This window comes from Vombatus ursinus, unplaced genomic scaffold (assembly GCF_900497805.2).
Source record: "Vombatus ursinus unplaced genomic scaffold, bare-nosed wombat genome assembly UNPS02014818.1, whole genome shotgun sequence".
Taxonomy (NCBI): Eukaryota; Metazoa; Chordata; class Mammalia; order Diprotodontia; family Vombatidae; genus Vombatus; species Vombatus ursinus.
Genome location: NW_020954596.1, coordinates 16,292,504 through 16,301,278, shown reverse-complemented (window position 1 = coordinate 16,301,278; position 8,775 = coordinate 16,292,504).

Sequence of the window (8,775 nt, the reverse complement as noted above, 5' to 3'; positions counted from 1 at the left end):
CTCACCCATACCTGGAATTTACTCCCTTCTTTCCTGCACATCATAGAGTATCTCTTCCTTTAAAACACAAGGACAAAGGGCAGGTAGGTGGTACAGTGGATAGAGCACTCACCTTGGAGTCAGGAGGACCTGAGTTAAAATCCACGCTCAGACACATAACACTCACTAGCTGTGTGACTCTGGGCAATTCACTTAACCCCAGTTGCCTCACATACGCACAAGGAAAGCATTATTTTATAGAGACATGAAGCCTTTCCTGATTCAAATATACCTATATATGTATGTGTTTATGTATGCATTATACACACATATGTATGTATGTCCATATATACATACATATATGTATATATATATATGATTCTAAGAGAGAGAAAGAGTGTGTGTGTGTGTGTGTGTGTGTGTGTGTTAGATGTACTTGTCTTCCCCATTAGAATGTAATCTCACATCATTTCATCCTTTGTATTTGTATTCACAGTACCTAGCACACTACTAGCCACATAACAAGTATTTTAAAAATACTTATTCATTGATATAAGTGGCACACTAACATTTTTCATTATTCTAATGCTAAAGAGACTCTTCTCTTAAAGAGGGCCAGATTGTATAGTTGTTGCTTTTTTTTTAAATAAGCAGAAATGGTTTGCATTTCATCCTAGGAGCAATAGGAAGTAACTGGAGTTAATGGATTCTCTTAAAGAGATGAAGCCCCCTACCATACCTTTGACTGGCTTAGAAAAACCTTTTGGGCAAATATAAACCACAAGTCCAGTGGTACTGTTACAAATGCAGAATTGGTGGAATCTAAATCAATACAGATTATCAGAGCCTTTCTATGAACCCCCTTTTGGCCATGGAAGTGATCCTGGACTCCCAAAAGCTCTGCTACTAGAATGCAGGATCTTGTAGGCCCTACCAAGTTGGAAGGGATTTCAGTACAAATTCAATGGAGTACTATGCATTTGTCACCCAAGGACTAGCCTAGCTAAGTGTGTCTGTGTCTGTGTTTGTGCGTGCTCATCACCCAAAGACTGGCTATCAAACAATGTTTTTGTTTTTGTTTTTGTTTTTTTTGGCAACCATAACTCATGAAGACTGCCTATTAAGGTGTAGTGGGGCCACCATGTGCATCAGTGAAGAGAGTAAGGATGCCAAGGAAGTCAAGGATCCTTCCTTTCATGTATCTGAAGATAAGTGGAGTTCTCTAGAGGGGGAAAGTTGCAGGTCTTCTTTTGAAGTATGTTGCTGTGGCCTTAAAAGTTTAATATTGGGCATTTTGCACAAGAAAACTTGAATAAAAGGAAAAAGTGAAACAAAGAAAGAAAGTGAAAAGTAGCATGCTCCAGTCTGTATTCCATCAGTATCAGTTCTTTCTCTGGAAATGGATAATATGTTTTTTCATTAGACCTTTGGGATTGTCTTAGATCATTGTATTGCTAAGAAGAGCTAAGTCATTTACAATTCTTCATCATACAATACTGCTGTTATGGTGTACAGTGTTCTCCTGGTTCTGTTCACTTCACTATGCATCAGTTCATACAAATCTTTTCAGGTTCTTTTGAAATCATCCTGCTTATCATTTCTTATAGCACAATAGTATTCCATCAAAATCATATACCACAACTTGTTCAGCCATTCCCCAATTGGTGGGCATCCCCTCAGTTTCCAACTCTTTGCCACAACAAAAAGAACTGCTATAACTATTTTTGTATAAATAGGTCCTTTTCCCCTTTTTTGGTTGTCTTTGGGACTCTTGTACAAAATGACCAATATGGAAATGTTTTACGTAATTGTACATGTATAACATATCTGCTCGCTTACTATCTCAAGGAGGGGAAAGGGAAGGAAGGGAGACAGAGATAGAATTTGGACCTCAAAACTTTAAATAGAAAAGTTTTAAAAATTGGAAAAAACATTTTAAAGAAAAGAAGTTTAATATTGGGAAATGAGAGAGGGTACAAAATACATAAGTTCCCATAAAAGCTACTAACATCATGGAGCTGGAAGATTTTAGAGGAACAAAGTACTTTGTGTCAATAATTCTGCATTTCCCTCCAAGGTTTCAATAAATTAGCCAGAGCTCTGAGGCATCTAATACTTTTGTTAAAAAAAATAAATAAATAAGATATCTGGTGTGCTGGAGGAAAATGGGCCAGAGACTGAAAGGCACCAGGGTTTCTCAATGGAAAAAACCAATTACTGTCTGGGTTTGTTACATCCTTTATCCACTGCCATCAATCATAAAGACCGATCCAAGGCTGCTTTTCAAACCCAGCTGATGAACAAATACCGATTAAGCACTTGCTGTGCGCTAGTGACCGGGGTAGGTACTAGGGGTTCAAAAATTAAATAAATTTTAATTTTAATTTTAAAATGGATAAACAGTATCTGTCCTTGAAGAACTTATATTCTACTGAGTGAGACAACATACACACACATGAGCAGCTACAAAATAAATAAAAGGTACTTGAGGGGGAGACCAGTGGGCCCAGGAAAGACCTATGTAGAAGGCAGCATTGGAGCTGAGCTTGGAAGGAAACTTAGGGTTATAAGAAGTGGAAATAAGGAAATGGGGCAAGCCAGGCATGGGGGAGGGGCAACTAATTTCTAAAAGTAAAGAAAGCACCCACTAACGTCTTAAAATCTCAACAAAACCTGGAGGTGGCAATCTGTCGCCACTAAATGATGAATTTGGAGGCAGTGAAGTAGCCAGTAAGAAGAGTGTTGGATATGGAGTCAGGTCAAGTAGATACAGATACAAGCAACATTTACTAGCTATGGGACCCTTGGATATTTATTTCGTCCTCATTTTCCTCATCTGTTAAATAAAAAAGAGGCTTAATACATGCACTGCCCACTTCCTGGGGCTTCAGAGATTTTGACATATTTTTATAAAAAGAGGCATGTATCATCATCACAACAACTTAGGAAAGTGTTTACCATGGCATGGAGTATTTTTTTACATCAGAGGAGAAAGTGCTTATCCTGGGGAAACCATGCAACTTCTAAGGCACCAGAGGAAGTCAAGGAGGAAGATAATCGCTCCACTTAATAAGGAAGCTTAGAGTCAACTTTAACTTTCCTTCAACATTATGATCCAAGTGCTGTGCTTTTTTGGGGAGGGGGAGGTTGGAGGAGAGAAGGAAATGGGGGTTGTTAGCAGCCTGAGGAACTCCTTGTGTGGAAATTCCCTCCATTAAAGCAGATCAACAAGTTTTCAGTAACTTATACTCTTAGAGAGCTGCTGGAGCATTGCGAGGTTAGGTGACTTCCCCAGGGTCACACAGCCAGTAAGTGTCAGAGGCAGAGTTTGAAGTCAGGCCCTTCCTGACTCCCAGGCTGTCTATCTATCTATTACACAATGTTGCCTCTCAGTTGTTTCTTTATATTGCTGTATATTATACTCAAAGGGGAGAAAATGCAAATAGAGTACAAGCAAGAGTAGTATTAATAGTTGTGCAGTGGTTTTCATCCATGTCCAACTCTCCATGACACAGTCTGGGGTTTTCTTGGCAGAGAGACTGGAGTGGTTTGCCATTTTCTTCTCCAGCTCATTTTACAGATGAGGAAACTGAGGCAAACAGGGTTAAGTGACTTGCCCAGGATCACACAGCTAGGAAGTATCTGAGGCCAGATTTGAACTTGGGAAGATGAGTCTTCCTGACTCCAGGCCCTGCACGCTATCCACTGAGCCACCTGATGGCCACAAGTATTAATAGAACACTATATTTTAATCACAAAACACCTGATATCCTTTATCCCATTTAATCCACACAATACCCTAAGCCCCAAATAGTCCAAGCATTGTCACTTGAAAGAACCTGAATTATAACAATTAGTGGCCCCCAAGTGATGAATTTTGAGGCAGACACAGTGAGAAGAGAGCTGGATATGGAGTTAGGCCACCCTGGGTTCAGATACAAGCAACAGCATTTACTAGTTATGGGACCTTTGGGCAACCTGAAGTAAGTAGTTTCCACTTCCTGGACCTCAGTTTACTGATCTATAAAAACGTGAATTGGACTATACGATTTCCCAGGGTATCACCAGCTCTAAATTACTCTGTCATATCCTCCAAATAATAATTTCCACAAATATGAGGAGCTCCTAACAATTCAAGCCAAGCTTTTAATTCTCCAGCCTAGATCATTCACAGAACATCAAGTCAGTAGCTCTTGGGGGTAGAAATCAGGGAAGGGGAGAGCAGGAAACTAGTCTTACTTTTTTTTATTTCATGCTTAACCCTCCTCAGCACTTAACAGCACAATTTTAGTGACATAATACCTACTCAAGCACATAACAATTGACCATTATTAGAGAGCAACATAATTCTAATTCACTTAAATATTTGCCAAGTAACCATTTCTAGGCTTGTCTGAAAAAATGAAGCCAAATAAATTCTTCCCTCCTGCTATTCTTTTAAAAAAAGCAATGAAATGTTGATAGATAGAGGGTCAACGATGGAATAAGGAAAAACTGTGTTCAAACCCTGCCTTTATCACATTCTAGATGTGTATCTGGGTCAGTGACAACTTTCAGTGCCCCAGAGCTTTTCCAAGACTATAAATGATAATAATAATGATATAATGATGATTGTAGTAATAGTAATGATAATGATTGCACTTATATAGCACTTTAAGGTTTGCAAAACATTTTATAAATATTCTTTCATTTGATCCTTATAACAACCCTGGGAGGCAGGTGCTATTATTATCCTCTTTGTACAGATGAGGAAACTGAGGTAGACAGAAGTTAACAGTCTTGTTCAGAGTCATGCCGCTAATGAATGTCTGAGGACAAATTTGAATGCTGACTCCAGGTCCTGTGCTTTACCCATTACTCCACCTAGCTGCCCGATCTTGACCTGACTTAATGGAAGGAGTTTCCATTGTGGGAATTCCCTACACTGATGAAACCACAACTCTAGAACCCTCAAACAAAAAAAAGTGTTTGTCAAATGAAGATGCAACAAAAATGAAAAAATGCCTCAGCAACTTTAAAAGTAAACTGCCAATTCCCACTCATCAAACTAGGGCTAAGGCGAGGAAGAAATCCAGTAGCCTACTCCCCAACAGCAAATAGCTTATATTTATGTGGTACTTTAAGGTTTACAAAGTGCCTTCCTCCCAAAAGTCTAGTGAGGTAAATAGGGTAAATATTGGTTTCATTTTATAGAAGAAGGTACAGAAAAGGGACATAGCTTGATTACTTACTCACAAGCACACATTTAGGTGATAGAGTTAAGGCTCAAACACAAGTCTTCTGACTCCCATGACACAATTAGAGCTGTCCAATGGAAAAATGAGCTGCTTGGAGAGGTTTCAGTTTGTTTCCCCCTCCTCAGTGGTCTTTGAGCAAAGATTTGCACGAATTATTTGAACTAGGATGCTTCTGAGATCCCTTCCAACTCCCAAAATCTGTGATTATGAGAATATATGATTTCTGACCTCCTATCCCTATCTGTGATTCAAGATTCTTCCTACTACATGAGGCTACCCAGCTGATGGCTGAAATATGTGTTAGTGAGATATATTGTACTCTGTCCAAGGGAAAAACCAGACACCAAACAGGAAATGATGGTGTAAGAACAACAAAAAGCTAATGGGACCATTATCTAAAAACAGGGAATAGGAATTGGGAAGGATAAAGGAGCTGAATATATTCATCTATGACAAATCTATCATTCCTGTGGGTATAATGAATCATCTTTACTCAGCTATAATTCCAGCTATGTTGCATTTTTTCTAGCAATAAAGAATTCTCATGGGTCTCAATATGGAACCAATGTACCAAAGGTTTATTCATTTGATTCAAATGGTCTGGGGCTGGAAGTCAGGAGACAAAAATCTAGGTTCTTCCACATGAAGGCATCTGCAGTGCTCCTTTAACAAGAGCCAATCAACGACAGTTGGTTTATGACAAAAAGAGCATCAAGATGGCGCGACTAAAAAGACATAAAAAGACATTAATTGCCAATGTAGAAAATTCCAAGTGTGAATCAGTTAAATAAGTCAGAAAGTGAAAAAGCAATTACCTGAGGTTGTATTTTTTAAAGAAAATAGTGTTGGTGATGCAAGGAAGGTGATAACACAAGGTTTTCAGGATTTAAGATCACACAATCACGGGATGTGATAGTTGCAAGAATCCTCAAAGGCCATCTAGCACAAGAAAAGCACAACCCAGGCCACCATAACATAGGCAGTAAATAATCCAGCTGTTGGTTGAAGACCTCCAAGGAAGGGCAAACCTGGTCCTTCCCAAGCAGCTCATTGCAATTTGGGACAGCTCTCACTGGAAGGATGTCTTTCCTAATATCAAGCTTAAATTGATCTTTTTGCAACTTTTACCCACTGCTCCTGGTTCTGCCTTAAGCCTCCTCTCTATAAAAGGCCTTCAAATACTTGAATAAAGCCAGAGTCTTCTCTCCAGGCTGAACATGCCTAGTTCTTTCCATTCATCCTCTTAGGACGACATAGACTGACAGCCCTTTACCATTGTGGCTGTCTTCCTCTAGACATTCTTCAGCTCAGCAACGTCTTCTTTTTTTTTTTTTTTAGGCAATTGGGGTTAAGAGACTTGTCAGCTAGTAAGTGTCAAGTGTTTGGTCTGAAGCCGGATTTGAACTCAGGTCCTTCTGACTTCAGGGCTGGTGCTCTATCCACCGCACCACTTAGTTGACCCGGCAATGTCTTTCTTAAAAGGTGGCACTCAGAACCAGATGCAATATTCCAGATGAGGTCTGATGAGGACAGAGTACAGTGGGAGTGTCACTTCCCCATTACTGGAGGCTCTGCCCCTCTTAGTGCAGCCCAAGATTATATTAGCTTTTTTGACTGTCATATCACTCTGCTGATGCATATTGAGCTGGTAGTTCACTAAAACCCCTAAATCTTTTCCAATCCAACTGCTGTCTAACCATGCCTCTCCCAATTCGTGAAGCTGAATTTTATACCCAAGTACGAGGCTTTATATTTATCCCTATTGGATTTCATCTTATTCAATTCAGCCTAATGCCCTAGCCTGCCAAGATCCTTTTGGCTCCTGATTCTATCATCTGGTATATTAGCTATCCTTCTCAGCTCTATGCCATCTGAAAATTTGATGAGCAGGTCATCCATGCCTTTATCCAAGGCGCTGATAAAAAATGTTAAATAGCATAGGGCCAAGCACAGGGCCCAGAGATACTCCACTGAAGATTAGCCTCCATGCTGACATTGAGCCATTGCCCACTACTTATTGTGTCCAGTCCTCCAGCCAGTTCTGAATCCATCTGGCTGTCTGATCCACAGTTTCTCACAAGAATAGTATGTGATACTTTATCAACAGTTTGGCCAAAAAAACAAACAAAAAACAGCCAGGTAGTTCAATTGATCCAGAATCAGGACAACCTGAATTCAAATTTGGACTCAGATACTTATTAGCAGGGTAATCCTGGACAATTCATTTAACCTCTTTATGCCTTAATTTCTTCAACTGTAAAATGGTAATGATGACCGTACCTCCTTCCCAGGATCATTATAAGGATCAAATGAGATATTATTTGTAAAGTGCTTAACACAATGCCAGGCACATAGTAGGCAGTTAATAAATGCTAGTTTCCTTCCTCCTAAAATAAAGGTAAACTACACCAACAGCATTCCCCTCACCTAATAATTCAGTAATCTGGTACAAAAAATTCTAAATTCTGATTTTATTCTGTAACATAATATATATATACATATATATATAATTCTATAATATTATTCTAAATATTCTATTAAAAAACACCTATATTTATAGAATATTAGAAAAGGAAAGGCTCTACCTAGAACATAGAATGTCAGAGCAGGAAGGGAGTCTGTAACATAGAAGAGAGAATGCCCACACAAGGAGGAAACCTATAACCTAAAACATACATAGAATATCAGAGGAGGACAGGGCCTTACAACCCAGAACATAGAATGTCAGGGCAGGAAAGGACCCTATAGCATAGGACATGCAATCACAGCACACGAAGGAACCTCAAAGATTGTTGTTTAACTTCCTTCATCCTATAAGTAAGAAAAGTGATGCTAAGAGAAGGAAAATGACTCGTTGGAGATTATATAGTAATTGGCAGCAAAGTCAGTGTCTAATCCCTTCTTTCTATATTCATTTCCTAGGCCTCTCTCATTTCTGATGGCTGAGAAGGAAAAGGAAGGAAAAAGAAGGAAGGAAACAAAAGAGGGGTGTTATTATATAAAGAAGCTTATGTTTCAGGGCAGGTAGGTGGTATAGTAGATAGAGCTCTGTCCTTGGAGTCAGGAGGACCTGAGTTCAAATCCGGCCTCAGACACATAACACTTACTAGCTGTGTGACCCTGGGCAAGTCACTTAACCCCATTACCTAGCCAAAAAAAAAAAAAGCTTATGTTTCTATATCACTCTGCAATTACAAAGGATTTTACCTATATTATCTGTAGTCCAAGAATTTTTGTCCCCATTCTGCACATGAAAGCAGGAAAGTACGATCATCCAGCTAGACAGCAGCTGTTGAGAGACTTGAATCCAAGTTTCCTGACTCGATGTCCTATGTCCTTCCAGTAACCCAGATGTCTCCTCCTCCAAACTCAGCCCTGAGCAAGCAGAGTCATCAAGTTTAAGCTTACCAAATCAAAACAAGTCCAGGTCAGTAAAGTTTCCAGCAGAGAGCTCGGTCAGTCTTTCTCCTCCAAAAGCAGAGAAATCACTCCAGACAATTAGTACCCTCTTGGCAGTCTCAGCAGAGCCTTGGCTGAACAGCAAAACTGTTTTCATTCC